This window comes from Mus caroli, unplaced genomic scaffold (assembly GCF_978045245.1).
Source record: "Mus caroli unplaced genomic scaffold, Mus_caroli_1 scaffold_7, whole genome shotgun sequence".
NCBI lineage: Eukaryota > Metazoa > Chordata > Mammalia > Rodentia > Muridae > Mus > Mus caroli.
In genome coordinates, this window is record NW_028227262.1 from 80,295,168 (window position 1) to 80,312,963 (window position 17,796).

A 17,796-nucleotide genomic window follows, 5' to 3' on the forward strand; every position below is an offset into this window, starting at 1 on the left:
ATTTTGAGGAGGCAATCTGAGGAGACAGCCTGAGGAGAGTGATCAGTCACTGAAACAAGACAGCTGAGCTTTTATCTCAGACTAGTAAGGGTGGGCCCTCTCTGGGGAGCAATATGCAAAAGCTCCTTTTAGTGTTGCAGTATAGAAGGAAGAGTTATACAGACTAGTTATGATTGTAAAAATGACATAAAACCTCTTCTATGCTGTAGACTGCATGAGTGTTCACAGATAAGCACCAGAGATACCAGAAATGTGACTCACACAGGGCTGTCTCCTCATTAAAAGAAATGTATATTTATTTTTCACCCAGACGACTGAGAGTGGATTTTGTTAATAACCTGGTAACCTTTGCTATGAGTGGGTTGCAGGCTCATCTAGATTTCCCAGAACACTTATCCTAGACTCTCTCTCTGTAGAACTTCATCTTTATCTACTTTTCTCAGTCAGTTGAACTGATCCTTAGGGGAGATGTCACATGCACTTTGGAAAAGAGTTAAAACATACATGTGCTTTAGGCTTTATTGTGCACATGGAATTAAAATAATTGTACCAGCGTGTTTCCCCAAAATTATACTGTATTTATATGTGATTAATTCATATTGTCTCACAAAATGTTTTTCTTAAAAGTGTTTAACTTATCAGGTTAAACAGTTTAAAATCTCCCATTCATTTTTAAAGTGAGTACAATTTCCCATCCATTTTAGAGTACTTTTGTGAAACTTAGTCATCTGAAGTTTGTTAAAATTTGAAAAGTCTACCTCCTAGTAGTTAGTGTGAGTTCCCTTCCCACAAGAACATTAATTTATGTGTTCCAATTAAACTAGAATATGTCTATCTAAAACATATATCTCTTTCAAATTCTGGAAATATTTTGAAAAACATGTACTAGAGCATGTATTCCAGATACAAGGTCCAGGAATATATGTGTTGCCCTCTTATAAACAGGGTCACCTGAGGACAGCAAACCTGTGGGTCATTAGGATTCTGTTCTTCCTTGAAAATAGCTGTTATAAATATCTTTTCTCACATTTGTGGGCCTGGGGATAGGGCTGAGAATAATGTTCTTCCTCTTTAAATTATCAGATATTGATGAGCTCATTCACCCTATCCATGGTGAACCATCTCAGAAAAATTGCCGGATAGCCTTTACCCTCTCCTAGATGATTTCTGATAAGTAAAGCCTATTCATGATTCATCTTTTCCTGCTGGTACAATGACAGTACTTGTGTCTTGAATGGTCTGAAGATGGTGTTAATCCTATGCCCTGGAACCACAGACATAGAGTAAAGATCTTGTCTACACAATTGCATTGCTACAGCTGAAACCAAATATGAAAAATGAGCATAATATGATCATGCTGGAGGACACTATTGCCAATCTATGATGATAGAAAAGCTTCGTTTTCATTCTGATAGCTTGAGAGATTGATATTCAATATTTAAGAAATTCAAAGTCAATACCATTGTAAAACATTACTTCATAGTAATTACTAAGATGATAATGGAAAATTTACAAACATTGTAACTATATATAATTCATAACTCATTGCATTGTTACTAAGCAGAGGAATAGTGTAGGGTCCATGTAAAATATGGAATCTGATGAAGAGAATGGAAGAATTGAAAGGAGAATGGAAGCCTGAAAGCAGTGTGAAAGTTTGCATATTTCTATTCACATCAGTATTGTTCAGAATTGACATGAGGAAAAAATTAATTCTGGGATAAACCACAGAGTGAAATATTAAATACCAGAATTCAGTCATATTTTGATTAATAATAGCAATGAATTTGGTCTTATGCATCATCAGACAAATTTGTCATTGTGAAAATATCACAGAGGAAATTTATATAATCTGAGATTACAAAGCCCCCTACTCAACCAGAGATTTGCTGTATGCCATTGTTGCTAATCAAGCACCTATAAACAAGATTAACATATTGGCTATTGGATTCATTAATAACACTGTGGTAAGGCATTATAGGTTTAAGCATGTCTAAGCAATAAATACAGTAAAATTCCAATAGGAAAGGTAAAATAGAGTACACATATAGAGTGTATATACTGTAAACAGAGATTATAAGGTAACAGATTCTCTGTGGAATTCAGTGTTACAGAAGCCCAAAAATGAAGGTTACAGCAATCACAATCACTACAGAGCCTTAGTCCCATGTGATGTCTCACCTGTCATTAGTGGTGAGTGATGAGCCACCACAACATCACTTGTTCAGCATTCCAGTGTGACTCACAAGCTAAGTAAATGAACAATTGACACACATATGTACACTCCATGGTCTCTTTACTGCCTTTAGCCAAAGTGTTCAAACGCTTTATTTCCTAAAGTCTGATCCAATTTTGTATTACCTTTTATTTGTTGAAATTATGTTAAATAAGACACAAATTTCTGTGCTGTCCAAATTTGACATACTTACCTTTAGCTTTTTCAACTCAAAAATGGGAATTGCACGACAGCCTTTGTATTCTAGTATTTTGTGACTGATCATGTCATAAAATTTTGACAAAAGTAATTTGATTTTGAGAAAGTTTTGATTTTGAAAAGTTTTGGAAATAATCAATATTTATAAAATATTATTTAAGATCAGGCTGTAGGCAAACCTGTAAGATATTTTCATTCTTAGTGGTTAATGCTGAAGTACTTAGTCCATTATTTCTGCCATTTCTGGGTTGGTGGTCCAGGGTTCTATAAGAAGCAGTCTGTTTCCTAATTCAAAAACAGGAGCCACCAGCTTCTGTCCATTGGTTGGGTGTTGCGGTAAACCCCCTTCCAAATATGTCCCAACAATGAAAACACAACACAGTTAATATTATTACATGCTGTGAGCCTAGATTGGGCAGATCTACTGCTACACTACCATCTTCAACAGCTTATGAGACCCCTTAGAACTTGCAGTTTCTCCAGGCCATGTGCTTCTGCTCCACTTTTCTTCTTTCTCCTTCTCTGGATCCTCTCCCTCTTCCATTTTCTCTTTCTTTTCTCCCTCAACTTCTGTCCCACCTTCCCTTTTATCTGGCCAATCATCAGCTGTCCTTTATTTTACAAATTAAGCAGGTTTAAAGGAAATCACCTGAGTGCTGACTCATTCCTTGTTCTCATCCACTTACAGGAGAATGGAATTAACATCAAATATAATTAGACCCAGGGCTATCCACAACAGTTGGGTGTAAACATTTGCATCTGACTCTTTCAGCTGCTTGTTGGGCCTTTCATAGGGCAGTCATGATAGGCCCCTGTTTGTAAGCAAAACATAGCATCAGTAATAATGTCAAGGCTTGGTACATCCTCTTGAGCTAGATCTAAAGAAGATTTAAAAATGAATAAAAATAAAGAAAAGAAAATTTAAAAGCATTTTAGTAAATTTGAAATATTATGCAAATTTTAAAAATGAGCAGACTGTTTAAGCTGCAAGAAGCAAGCCAGTAAGCACAACCCCTCCATGCCCTCTGCACCAGCTCCTGCCTCAAGGTTCCTGCCCTGTTTGAGATATTTTTCTAACTTCCTTTAATGACAATCAGTGATATGGAAGTATAAACCAAATAAAACTTTTCTGACCCCCCCATAATATATTATTTATAGGTAATGGTAAAAAGTAATATCTATTTTTGGTTGCATGGCACTTTTCTTTTTTTTTTTTTTTCAGGCTAGAAGGGGAAACTATTAATTTCAAATAAGGTATTTTTTAAAAAATTTATTAAACATATACAGAAACATATATTTTCTTTTTTCAATCCCCTTGGTTGTTAAGATACATATGACTTAAAATCGACATGGCAGTTTCAGTATAACATTGTTGAGTTTAGGCAATAAGCTCTTGTGCCCCAATGGAGGAGTAAGAGAAAGGACTGAAGGAGCTGAGGGGTTTGCAGCCCCATAGGAGGAACAATGATATGATCTAACAAGTACTCCCAGAGCTCCCAAGGACTAAACTACTAATCAAAAACTACTCATGGAGGGACCAATGGCTCCAGTCACATATATAGGAGAGGATGGTCTTCTGGGACATCAATGGGAAGAGAGGCCCTTGGTCCTGTGAAGATTCAATGCCCAAGTTCAGGATAATGCCATGACAGGGAAGCATGAGTGGGTTAGTGGGTGGAGGGAATAAACTCATAGAAGCAGGGGACTGGAGGAAAAATGGGATAAGGTTTTTTTTTTTTTTTGAGTGGGGGGAAACCAGGAAAGGGGATAATATTTGAAATTTAAATAAAGAAAATATCTAATAATAATTTAAAAAAACTCCTGCATTCACTGTTGAGCATTTCAATGACAATAACTAGTCAAATAAAAAAAAACTTCAGACTCTGCTATACAAGTCTGGATAAAAGAACTACAATCAGAAATAATTTTACGAATAAAGCCTATCCCAGAATATCTTTTACAGTTGAAATAGAAAGTTCTTTTGTACAGCAAAGCACTGAAACATATCACTAGCTACAAATTGGCCTGGAACTCCTGAGCCTCTTACTTTTATTTCCCAGGCATCAGAATTATAAGTATGTGAAGGAAAATGAGATTTTGTAACTTGTGATTCATGTAAAAGAGTTGTCCATGAGCCCGGATGCCAGGGCAGGGCTCTTGATGTAAAGATGAAAAAGAATTCAAGGACACAGGCAAGGCTATCTTGTCTGAGTCAACACCATCTGGCTGGAACCTCCCCTCTGTCTATTGTCCCTTGGGTAAAGTCATGCATCAAGTGGTTGCTATGTGAACAAGATAAGCCACTCACCCCATAAAAACCCCTAGCTTTCCAGCCTAGAGGCCGACATCCTTTCTCTCCTGTGTGAGATGCATGTTGGTCTGGAGCTTCATCATTAAATGACCTCATGTAATTACAGCAAGAATGGTCCTCGTATTTCTTTGGGTGCTCTCTCACTTCTGAGACTAGAGCGGGGGTCCCTTAAAGGGAGCTTACACATGCATCAAACCATCTATTTTAAATTCTTAATGAAATACTATTATTTTACATTTATTGTTTTACATTTATTTATTGATTGATTTTTACATCATGATCACAGATTGACCTCTTCCCTGTCCCCCTGCTATCAGAAGGTATCTCCCCACAATACCCCTCCCTTTTACCTCTAACTTTAAGAAAAGGGAGGTACTTGCTTGCATACCAATCCATCCTGGCATCTCAAGTAACAGCAAGAGTAGGCCTATCCTCTCTCACTGAGACCAGACAAAGTACCCAGTTAAGGGGAACAGGATCCACAGATAGGCCACAAAATTGGGGTAAGCCTAGCTCCAGTTGTTAAGAAACACACATGAATTTCAACCTATACGTCTGCTTCTTTATTTTCTACTTTTAAAAAAATTCACATTTCAGCTTGATGGCGGTCTTCCTCTCCCTTCAAGTGCCTCCTCACAGAGCCCCTCACCTCCTCTTCTCCTATGCAAAGAGAGAGACTCCCTTCCATTCCCCCCCCCCCAAGGTACCAAACCACTCTGGAACATTAATCACTACAGGACTTGACACATCTTCTCCTACTGAGGCCATACATGGTAGCCCAATTAGAGCCAACATTATCCAGCAGGCAAGAGAATCAGAGACAGCCCCACCCCCTACAGTTGTTCCTCCCCATGAAGACCAAGCTGCATACATTCTACATATGTGATGATGGCTCAGTCCAACACATGTATGCTCATTGGATGGTGGTTCATTCTCTGAGAGCTCACAAGGGCCCAAGTAATTTAGTTGACTCTGTTGGTCTTCTTGTGGAGATCCTAGTGAATCCGCTCAGAGGATAGTTATGTTAGACTCCTGTCTGCAAGCATAATTGAGTATCATTAATAATGCCCTGGACTAATTCTTCCCCATGGGATAGGTCTAAAGCTGGGCCAAAGATTGGTTGGTCATTACCTCAGACTGTGCTCTTTCTTTGCCCCTGGACTTGGTGTAGGCAGGGAAATTTGTAGTAGAAGGTATTGTAGGTCAGTTGAGGTACTTATTCCTCCACAGGGAGTTCCACATGGCTAGAGAGATGGCCACCTCAAGCTCCAAAATCCTCACTGCTCAGAGTCTCAGGCTGAGTCACTCTCATAGACTGCCTGGATCCTCCCCCAGCCTAGGTCTCTGACATATCTTAAAGATGTTCCTCACCTGCCCACTGCTGATTTCCATTCACTCAACTGACCCTCTACCCCAGGTTCTCCCTACATCTGACAGCCCCACCCCATGCTATCCTGTTCCCTCTTCCACCAACTTCCCTATCTATATTTCCTCCTCTGAGTGAGATTCTAGCATCCTCCCTTGGGCCCTCTTTTTTAGTTAGCTTATTTGGGTTTGTGGATTATAGTGAGGGTATAATGAACTTTCTGGCTACTACCCAGTCATAAGTGTGCATATAACATGCACACCCTTATGGTTCTGGGTTACCACATTCAGGATGATCTTCTCTAGTTCCATCCATTTGAAAAATTTTTGATGTCCTTGTTTTTAATAGGTCAGTAGTATTCTGTTGTGTAAAAGTACCACATTTTCTTTAGCCATTCTTCAGTGGAAGGAAATCTGGATTGTTTCTAGGGTGAGGGACATCTGGGTTGTTTTCAGCTTCTGGTTGTTGTAAATAAAACTACTATGAACATAGTTGAGTAAATGTCTTTGTAGTGTGGTTACACATATTTTGGGTATATATCCAGGGTCTTGAGATAGAACTGGGTCTTGAGATAGAAAACTATTCCCCGTCTTCTGAGAAAACAACAAACTGATTTTCAGAGTGGTTGTACAGGTTTATACTCCCGCCAGGAAGGGAGGAGTGTTCCCTTGACTCCATATCTTTACTAACATATGTTGTCTCTTAAGGTTTTTGTTTGTTGTTGTTGTTGTTGTTGTTGTTGTTTTAATCTCACCAATTCTGATGGTTGTAAGGAGGAATCAGAATCATTTTTGACTTGCAATCCCCTGATGACTAAAGATGTTGAAAAAAAATTTAGGAGCTTCTCTGCCATTCAAGATTCCTCAGTTGAGAGTTCTTAAATAGGGTTATTTGGTTCTCTAGAATCTAACTTCTTGAGTTCTTCTTATATTGGATATATTGCATATAGGGTTGGTAAAGATATTTTCCCAATCTGTTGGTTACTATTTTGTCCTATTGACAGTATCCTCTGCCATACAAAAGTTTTGCAATTTTATGAGGCCCCATTTGTCTATTGTTGATCTGAGAGCAAAATCCATTGGTGTTCTGTTCAGGAAATTTTCCCCCTGCCCAAGTGTTTGAGAATATTCATCACTTTCTCTTAGCTTTAGTTTCAGCATATCTGTATTTAAGTGGAGGTCCTTGAGCCACTTGGACTTGAGCTTTGTGCAAGGAGATAAGAATGAATCAATTTGCATTCTTCTACATGCTCACTGCCAGTTGAACCAGCATCATTTGTTGAAAATGCTGTCTTATTTCCACTGGATGGTTTTAGCTCCCTTGTTAAAGATCAAGTGACCATAGGTATGTGAGTCTTCTATCATATTCCATTCATCTATCTGACTTTCTCTGTACAAATACCGTACAGTTTTTATCACTATTGCCAGGTAATACAGCTTGAGGTAAGGGATGGTGATTCCCCCAGGTGTTCTTTTAGTGTTGAGAATAGTTTTCACTATCCTGGGTTTTTTTTTGTTATTTCAAATGAATTTACAAATTGCTCTAACTCTATGAAGAGTTAAGTTGGAATTTTTATGGGGATTGCATTGAATCTGTAAATTGCTTTCAGCAAGATGGCCATTTGTAATATATTAGTCCTGCCAACCCATGAGCATGGGAGAATCTTTCCTTCTTCTGAGATCTTCAGTTTCTTTCTTCAGAGACTTGAAGTTCTTGTCTTACAGATTTTTTTTTGCTTCTCTGGTGACAGTCACATAAACATATTTTAAATTATTTGTGACTATTGTGAAGGAAGTCATTTCGCTAATTGTTTTCTCAGCCGGTTTATCCTTTCAGTAGACGAAGGCTACTGATTTGTTGAGTTAATTTTATATCCAGCAACTTGGCTGAAGTTGTTTATCAGGTGTAGGAGTTGTTTGGTGGAATTTTTGGGGTCACTTAAGTTTATTATGATATCATCTACAAATAGTGATATTTTGACTTCTTCCTTTCCAGTTTGTATCCCTTTGACCTCCTTTTGTTATCTAATTGCTCTGACTAGAACTTCAAGTATTATATTTAATAGGTAGGTCAAGAGTGCACAGCCTTGTCTGATCCCTGATTTAGTGGGATTTCTTCAAATGTATCTCCATTTATTTTGATGTTGCCTACTGGCTTGTTGTATATTGTGTTTATTATGTTTCGGTATGGGATTTGAATTCCTGTTCTTTCTAGGATTTTTAGCATGAAGGGGTGATGAGTTTTGTTCAATGATTTCTCTGCCTCTAATGAGATGATCCTGGATTTTTTTTTCATTGAGTTTGTTTATAGTGGATTATGTTGAAGAATTTCCTTATATAGAACCATTCCTGCATTTCTGGGATGAAGCCTGCATGTCGATTATGGATGATCGTTTTGATGTGTTCATGAATTCAGTTTACAAAAATTTTATTGAGTATATTTGCATTATATTCATAAATGAAATTGTTCTGAAGTTCTCTTTTGTTGTGTCTCTGTATGGTTTAGATAAAAGTGTAATTGTGGTTTCAAAGAAAAAATTTAGAAGTGTTCCTTCTCTTTCTATTTTGTACAATAGTTTGAAGAGTATTGGTATTAGGTCTTCTTGGAAGGTGTGATAGAATTTTGAATGAAACCCATCTGGTCCTGGTCTTTTGTGTGTGTGTGTGTGGGGGGGGGGGCATACTGTTAATGATTGCTGCTATTTCTTTATAAGATATGGGATTGTTTAATTTGTTTTTCTGATCTGGATTTAACTTTTGTTCCTTAAATCTGTCTAGAAAATTGTCCATTTCATCCACATTTTCCAGTTTTGTTGAATATAGACTTTTGTAGTCGAATCTGATGATTTTTTGAATTACCTCATTTTCTGTTATGTTTCTTTTTTCATTTCTGATTTTGTTAATTTAGCTATTATCTCTGTGCCCTGTGGCTAGTATGGCTATTATTTTGTCTATCTTCTTGACTTTCTCAAAAAAAAAAAAACCCAACTTCTGATTTTGTTGATTCTTTGTGTAGTTGGTTTTGTTTCTACTTGGTTGACTTCAGCTCTGAGTTTGATTATATCCTGCATTCTACTCTTCTTGGGTGTATTTGCCTCTTTTTGTTCTAGAGCTTTCAGATGTTCTGTCAAACTGCTAGTGTATGGTCTCTCAAGTTTCTTTTTGGAGGAAATGAATGAGAGCTATGAGTTTTCTACATAGCACTGCTCTCATAATGTCCTCTGCATTTGTGCATTTTGTGCCTTCATTTTCATTAAATTCTAAAAAGTCTTTAAGTTTTTTCTTTATTTCTTCCTTGACTGAGTTATCATTGAGTAGAGTAATTTTCAGTTTCCATGTGTATGTGGGCTTCCCATTGTTTTTTGTTTTTTGTTTTTAATTGAAGACCAGCATTCATCCATGGTGATTTGAATGGATGTCTGGGATTATTTCGGTCTTCTTGTATCTCTTGAGGCCTGTTTTGTGACCGATTATATGATCAATTTTGAAGAAGATACCAGGAGGTGATGTGAAGAAGGTATATTCTTTTGTTTTAGGATGAAACTTTTTATAGATATCTGTTAAAACCATTAACTTCTGTTAGTTTCAATGTGTCTCTCTTTAGTTTCTGTTTCCATGATCTGTCCATTGCTGAGAGTGGGATGTTGAAGTCTTCCACTATTATAGTGTGAGGTGCAATTAGTTCTTTGAATTTTAATAAAGTTTCTTTTATGAATATGGGTGCCCTTGCATTTGGAGCATAAATGTTCACAATTGAGAATTCATCTAGATAGATTTTTCATTTGATGTGTATGAAGTGCCCTTTCTTAAATTTTTTTATAACCTGTGGTTGAGTGCTGAGTTTATTTGATATTAGTATTGTAACTCCAGCTTTTTTCTTGGGACCATTTGCTTGGAAAAATTTTTTCATTCTTTTACTCTGTGGCAGTGTATGTCTTTGTCACCGAGGTGTGTTTGGGTTCTGTTTATGTATCCAGTCTGTTACTCTATGTATTTTTATTGGGGAATTGAGTCCATTGATGTTAAGAGATTTTAAGGAAATGTTATCATTGCTTCCTGTTGTAATTTCTTCAAAAATTAAAAATTTTCTGAAGAATAAAGATAGCAAATATTGAATGAGATGTAAACATTGGCAGGAGAACAGGTTCATGGTTTGATCTTCTAGCTGTTATGGTGAAGGAAGACAATGTCTGCATACAGTAAGTGGAGACAAAATGTTTCCCCTTACATTTTAGAGGGTGTCAGCACTCAAACTTTTGAAAGTATAAAGAAATTTTGTTATTTTATTAAAAACATTCTAACACATTTGTTTAATTGGGTTGTAAGTTGAGACAGGGACATAGAGGAAGTGAATAAAGTAAGTTTTATTTTTTGTCTGTTCCTCGTGTTTCCCAGCCAATTCTTGCCCTCTTGATTCTCTACATTCACCACTTTCTTTCCCTCTTGGGAAGCATCCTGATATAGTTCAAAGTATTCTCCAAGACAATAGCCTCTTTTCCACTATGCACTCTATCCCCAGTTCATCCTATTGATAATTAATGAAAAGAATTATGTAATTATCTCTATACTGTCTTATGGGTGTCAGTAAGTTTTTAAAATATATCTTCAAAGAAGGAAGCATAGTCACCAAAATAACTTACTGTCATGTGTTGTTTATAAAGCTCAGACAAATATAAAACTCAGTGGAGAAATATTGAGAATTTATACCTCAGATTATACAAAAGACCAAAATGTCTAATTTTCCATTTGTATCTAAAACAATAGCACAGATACAAGAAATGCAGTAAGAAATGAGCAATGAAATCAATGAAATAAAATGTTTGCTAATGATATTAATATGCAAATTCATAAATCAAGGTAGGTAAACATAGACATTTGAAAGTAACTACAGTAAAATCTTAACATACATTGAGGATAGAAGAATAGCTCCTGTGTCTTAAAAGGCATACAAGTGAATAGAACATATATCTGTGTGGATACTGTGAACTGATTTTTTTCCTTTTTTAAAAAATTTTTTATTAGGTATTTTCCTCCTTTACATTTCCAATGCTATCCCAAAAGTCCCCCATACCCACCCCCCACTCCCCTACCCACCCACTCCCCCATGAACTGATTTTTATAAAAGTGAATGTATGTATTGTTTGCATGTCCCTAACAACATTATATACATGTATCATCAAAGGACAGAAGATGGTCCTGGGTCCATGGAAACTGAAACTAAGACAGCTGTGGGGTGGTTAAGAGCACTGACTGCTGATCCAGAGGGTCTGAGTTTAATTCCCCGAATCCATATTATGACTCACAACCATCTGTAATGGTATCAGACACACTATTCTGGAGTATGAGTTTATCTTTTATATGTGTGTGCTTGTAGATAGCTGTCGTTCACCTACTGGGTGCTGAGAATCAAACTCACATCACTTTCAAGATACAAATGCTCTTTACCACTGGGCTTTCTCTCCAGTCACATAAATGAGATTTAAATGGATATCATCTGCAGTTTGTTAATAAAATCAATGTAATGCAGGTAATATTCCTGAAAGAGTTTCAAACATTGGTAAACTCAGGTTTGAATTTATGTAAATAGTCAAAGGACCGCATAACTAGGAAAATTGGTACCCTATAAATGTGGCATTATGTGTTCTGACTTTATTCTTCTCTGTTGTACGAAATTAGAGTGATCATGATTGTGGTGCACTCCTGCCTCCCAGAGGCATTGCAGGTGTGCCTTTTGTGTTATGCCAGTGTTAGTAGGAAGAAGAGAAGAGAGAGTATGTGTCTAGCTCAACTCAATGTCCTGACCTATGATCATCTGAATGATTAGTAGCATAACATTCCTGAAATAAGTAAGTCTAAGACAGACTAAATGGCATGAGGCAAGGGAAGATAGTCTTCTAGAATTGGGAAGCAGACTAAAAGAACCCTGCCTATAACCAGGGTCATGGGCAGGAGTGAGCCTGAGACAGACAATACTTTCAATGGGTTGTTCAGGTGGATAAGGTGGGAAACAATCCCGAGATGACCACCAGACAAGTACCATGAGACACAGACAGGGAGCTGGTCTGATAATACTACCAGTCTGAGACAGAAGAAAATAGCACACCTAAGAAGACATCTGGCATGACCCCAGACTCTTAGAGAGACCGGTGCTGGAGATAAAGAAAAGGAAAGATAGGATATAAAAAGTAAAATTTAGCGTTTTCTACCAAAACAAATGACTCTGCATGAGCTTTGTTAAAAGTTCTGTGACATCTAGGAAACAATACCAGTGGGTGACTCATTAGGAGGAGCAGCTGAGGCAGCCTAGCCTCTCACTTCTGCTTCCATGGGGGTTTATGTTATGACTTGTATCACTGTGGGAGGAAACTCATCATACTGTAGACAATAATAAATTCCCGTATCTTCATACTTCAGGCTGCTGATGGTGAGAGAATAATCTTGCCCAGATCCACTGCCACTGAACCTTGATGGGACCCCATCTACCAAGCTGTTTGCACCATAGATCAGGGTCTTAGGAGATTTCCCTGGATTCTGTTGGTACCAGCTTAAATAGCTATTAATGTTCTGACTCGCCTTGCAAGTGATAGTGACTCTCTCTCCCAGAGATGCATACATGGAGGATGGAGACTGGGTCATCTTGATGTCACATCTGATACCTAGGAATGGAGACATAATGAATATCTACATAGGTAAGCATTATAAAAGATAAAACCTCCCAAATGCCAATCAACACTAATCACAGTGACATTCCCATTTTAGTTCATTTTACCTGGAAACCAGAGCAACACGATCCCAAGAAACTGAGCAGGGGTCCTCATGTCTTTGCTGAGTCCTGACTACAATGACAATGGTACCGTACATGTGTGACTGGTATATGAAGAAGTCCCTAAGGCAGTGAAGTGAAAGCATGCAAATCATTGGGAACCAGTTATTGCTGGGAACAGGTGCAAGACTTACTCATGTCAGCACTTAGCTCAAGGCCAGTGTCCTCAGATGCCTGAGGTCAAACTACTTGAATGTCTCCAGAAAATGAATTTCTTTTCAAAGATTTATAATTATAGATGTTCTTTCTATTGTAGGTAGTCTCTATTTTAAATAATATATTTCAAAGACATACTAAGATAATATAGAAGAATCCCCTGCTGTCAGGGAATATACAACAAAGAAAAAACTATTAGATCTTTAACTCACTGGAATAACTTTGGTTGTCTAAAAAAATATCATGTCTTCCCTTGTGAAGTGTTTGGAGTAGACATTTCTTGAAATTAAAAGGAGAATTTATCATAAACATTTTCACTGAATTAAAAACATAAGGTTCTACAGCTTTTGCTAACTACAGTTCAAAGAGAGGAAATACGTAGGACGTGCACATATATCACATTGATCTCAAGAACTTGTGTCACTTGAAGTTCTGATTCCATGTGAAGATGGAGGTACTTTCTTACTTACACACTAAATGGGTACAACTTTTGCTCAGTTTGGGTGCCTACATATTTTGCTTTACTTTTTTCTGCCATTTAATACTATTTCCCACAGTTTCTCAGCATAAACCTTTGACTTGTTATGATAGAATTAAGTACTAAACAAAACACTTCTATTTTCACAGTTTGTTCTTGGTTGGTAACTGAAGGAATTATCCTGATTTACTCAGCAGCCTCACTATCTGCATGTAGGTCCCAGTCTCCAAATAAGCTATGATGAATAAATGTTTCTTCTTCCTTTTAACACAAATACTGAATACCACAAATCATACATCTATGTCTTTATTATGACCATCCACCCTTACTCATCATTAAAAGTACACTCAATTCAGTCTTAAAAACTTTGTCCTGAATTCAGGGAATGTGTTGGATCTTTCAGAAACTAAATATGCAAGGCCCCATGATGTTGTAGCATAACTCTGAACATGCTGATTATCTAGTTGCCTGTAATAGAGTGATAGGAGAGAAAAAGCACCTGGTTATAAGGCAGCTTCTTCAATACACAGAGCACCACCCCACCAGGAGTACCATGCAGCAGCTTTGAGATGGATTGATAGTAAGGCTGCCTCTTCCCTACACTCTCTTTCTGCTGATATCTAACACATGTGTCTGTGACTCTTTGATTTTAGAGACTTGGAAGACATTTCTGAGTTCTCACATGATAACCCCAGGATCTGAGGAAGTTTCACTCAGGACACTTTTAGTAGATGTTAGTAGGAGGATGGCAGTTCTTCTCTACTTAAAACAACAAGACAATCATTATTTTGCAGGGTGTCGGGGTTTGAAATTCTTACTGCAACTCCTTTTATGATATGTGCAAATATGAAGGGATATCCAGAAATTTTCAACTTTTATAAAAATCTATAAAATCAGTGGGGTTAGATTGCATGAAGTAATAAATTGTTTTAGCTTTGGATTATAGATTCCTCTGAAAGTATGTGTTGATTGTACACTAGCAAGCATTCTAAAGTCCTTCTAAAAGCATTCAAATACTTCTTAGAAATCTCTAATACTTATTGAGTAAATACACCTTGAGATTTGTGTGTATTCCTAATCTCTTCATTAATTAATAGTTCCTCTGAGTTTTTTTGAGACTTCATAAAGATAGCATTTTAAGGAGAGAATAGTAGCTAACAGTTCAGGAATAATGAATGTCACCGAACTTTCCCATAACTATCCAAAACTAGGCTCTAGAACGTTTTAACTGAAATTGTCATGCAAAAAGGATACATCAGGTATATTTAAGTTATTAATATGAGAGGCTATGGACCTTATGAAATATATGGGTGAGATCAATATAATCACATGTGTTTTTCTAGTAGGGAGAGAGGGAGTTGAGCTATACAGACTGGTTGTTACAGTGGAAAAGATAATTGAGGGCGATAGTGCCAATTTTTCAGGATAATGTGGTAGTTTCCTGGAAGAAAAAAATGTTAGCATTAGACTCTAATTCCTGGAGTATAGAGAATGCCCACAGAATTCCTCATCTATGAGTTTAGTTTAGAAGAGAGCACTTTCAGAACTGTAAGGAAAATATTTTTCATCAGTTTTGAAGATATTGGAATTTAGTAGTCACAGAAACATAATGGAAAACATAGTTTGACTTCTCTGTGCATTTCTAAAATTCTTATCAGTTGATGCCATTCTGAAAAGAGCTTTATTTAAGATGAGAGAGTTACACCATTGCTCTTGTCTATAAAATCTTGTTTAAGGTGTGAATAACTGTGAGGAGAAATCTGGAAAAATAAAATTTAGAAGAGGATATGTTTGTCTTGTTTTACAGAATCACAGATGCTTACACATCATGACTCCAATGTTTCTGGGCCTGGACTGAAATAGAGCACAGTGCTGGAGGGTACATGAAGTGGAGAAGCTTTGTTCAAAGAATAAAAGAAATATAGAGTGACCTCTAGTACTATGGGTCAAGTGGTAAGGACAAAACAAACAAAACAGAAAATACAAAAAACAAAAAATAAATAAAACAAAACAACAACAAAATACTTTTCTCCAGAGACACTCTGCAGTTACTTTTGTTCCTAACTAGTTGCAGTCTCTCATTTTCTGCCACTTCCTAATGTTCTCTAATGGTATATAAATGTACTAAGGATTGAGTTTTGAACACAGACACTTGGGAAAACACTATAAGTTCAACTATAACACTACTTCTCTAGATTCCAATTGCTCAACCTCATCTTAAAATGAAAAATAAATTGAGTCAATTTATGACTCTGTTAGTCCTTAAATCTCCTGAATTTGTAAATGTGAAGTCAAACTCCCCCTGTAAAACATAATAAATAATTTTATCAATAAGATCATGTGAAATCTGCACAAAGAGGAGCTGATTGTTGAATTAAATGTTGATAACGTGGATCTCATGATACTTATTTAGTATATTCTGTGTGAATCTAGTATGTGCTAAATATAGAGATCATGTCTCAAAAAGGAAGAAAGAAAAGAAAAGGCAGAAATGAGCTTCCAACTGACAATGGAACATGGAAAAGATTGCCACTTCTAAAAGGACATATAAAAAATCCCAAGCAACAAGTGTCTGAAAGCAAGACGATAACCAAGAGTGGAAAGATCAAATCATGTGTCACTATATCTATTGTGCAGAAAATGATGGCGTTAACATAAAATCACACAAACTTGTACAGTCATAAATCTATGATCTTTGTCCTCTCTAGCTATGTTTTCTGTCTTGGGTTGCCTTCATATTCTTCCTACACTTTCCATCAAGTTCAATTATCTTGGCATCTCGTTCTTCCTAGAAAATCTGTTATATTCTTTATTTCATTATCAGAAATATACCCATTGCATTCAGAAACTATCTACATGGATTTCAAAGATGTCATATACTATCTGGCCTTACAGACATAACAATGAGAACTTGAAGGAGACCTTCTTGACCCCCAAATGATTGCACTCTCCATTTCTCCAATATAAGCATCAAGTGGCAATAACTCGGTAGTTGTACAAAGCTTCTGACCCTGTGACAGACAGGAGGCAAGAGTGAACTAGAGTTTGAGGACACAATAAACCTTCAGGTCTAGGTACTCAGGGTTATACAGTCTAACTAAGTCATCTTCCTTCAGAAGCCACAGACTCCAAAAGCAATATCACCTGAGGAAGAGGAATTCATGCACAAGCCTGGGACACACTTCGGACCTGAATGAAAACTCTTGAATTAAATATTCCTATTACGTTTTTGCTATCAGGAGAGGTGAGAATCTAAATAGTAATACTCTGGAGGAGACCAATGTTTTCTATTTCTTTCTTTTTTTTTTACGTAATTTCCTCAATTACATTTCCAATGCTATCCCAAAAGTCCCCCATACCCTCCCCCCCACTTCCCTACCCACCCATTCCCACTTTTTGGCCCTGGCGTTCCCCTGTACTGGGGCATATAAAGTTTGCATGTTCAATGCGCCTCTCTTTCCAGTGATGGCCTACTAGGCCATCTTTTCATACATATGCAGCTAGAGTCAAGAGCTCCGGGGTACTGGTTATTTCATAAATGTTGTTGCACCTATAGGGTTGCAGATCTATAGCTCCTTGGATACGTTCTCTGGCTCCTCCATTGGGGGCCCTGTGATCCATCCAATAGCTGACTGTGAGCATCCACTTCTGTGTTTGCTAGGCCCCGGCCTAGTCTCACAAGAGACAGCTATATCAGGGTCCTTTCAGCAAAATCTTGCTTGTATATGCAATGGTGTCATCGTTTGGAGGCTAATTATGGGATGGATCCCTGGATATGGCAGTCTCTAGATGTTCCATCCTTAATGTTTTCTATTTCTTCTCAAGCCTTTAGTTTGTTTTGTAAAAAAACATAAGGAATTTTTCATTTTAATTAGTTTATTTTTTTATACTACATATTTTATTCTTGCCACCCTCCTCCATCCTCTGCCTCTTCCACATCCCATAACTCCTCCCCACACCCTGTCTTCACATGGATCTACACACCCCCAATTCCACCTGACTTCTAAACTCCCTGGAACCTCCAATCTCATTAGGATTAGGTGCATCATCTCTGAATGAACAAATACCCGGCAGTCCTCTACTGTTGGGGGCCTCATAACAGTTGGTGTGTTCTGCCTGTTTGGTGGTCTAGTGTTTGAGAGATCTCAGGGGTCCAGATTAATTGAGACTGCTGGTCCTCCTACAGGATCACCCTTCTCTTCAGCTTCTTTCAGCCTTCCCTATTTCAA

General features: G+C 37.3%; 1 non-coding gene across 1 annotated transcript; it reads left to right on the plus strand.

Moving 5' to 3' along the window:
• The first annotated feature begins 11,809 nt into the window (after positions 1–11,809).
• Positions 11,810–11,946, plus strand: LOC115030366 (small nucleolar RNA SNORA17). Its single transcript, XR_003835942.1, has one exon. It is a non-coding gene; the product is annotated as a small nucleolar RNA SNORA17 (small nucleolar RNA).
• The last annotated feature ends 5,850 nt before the right edge of the window (positions 11,947–17,796 follow it).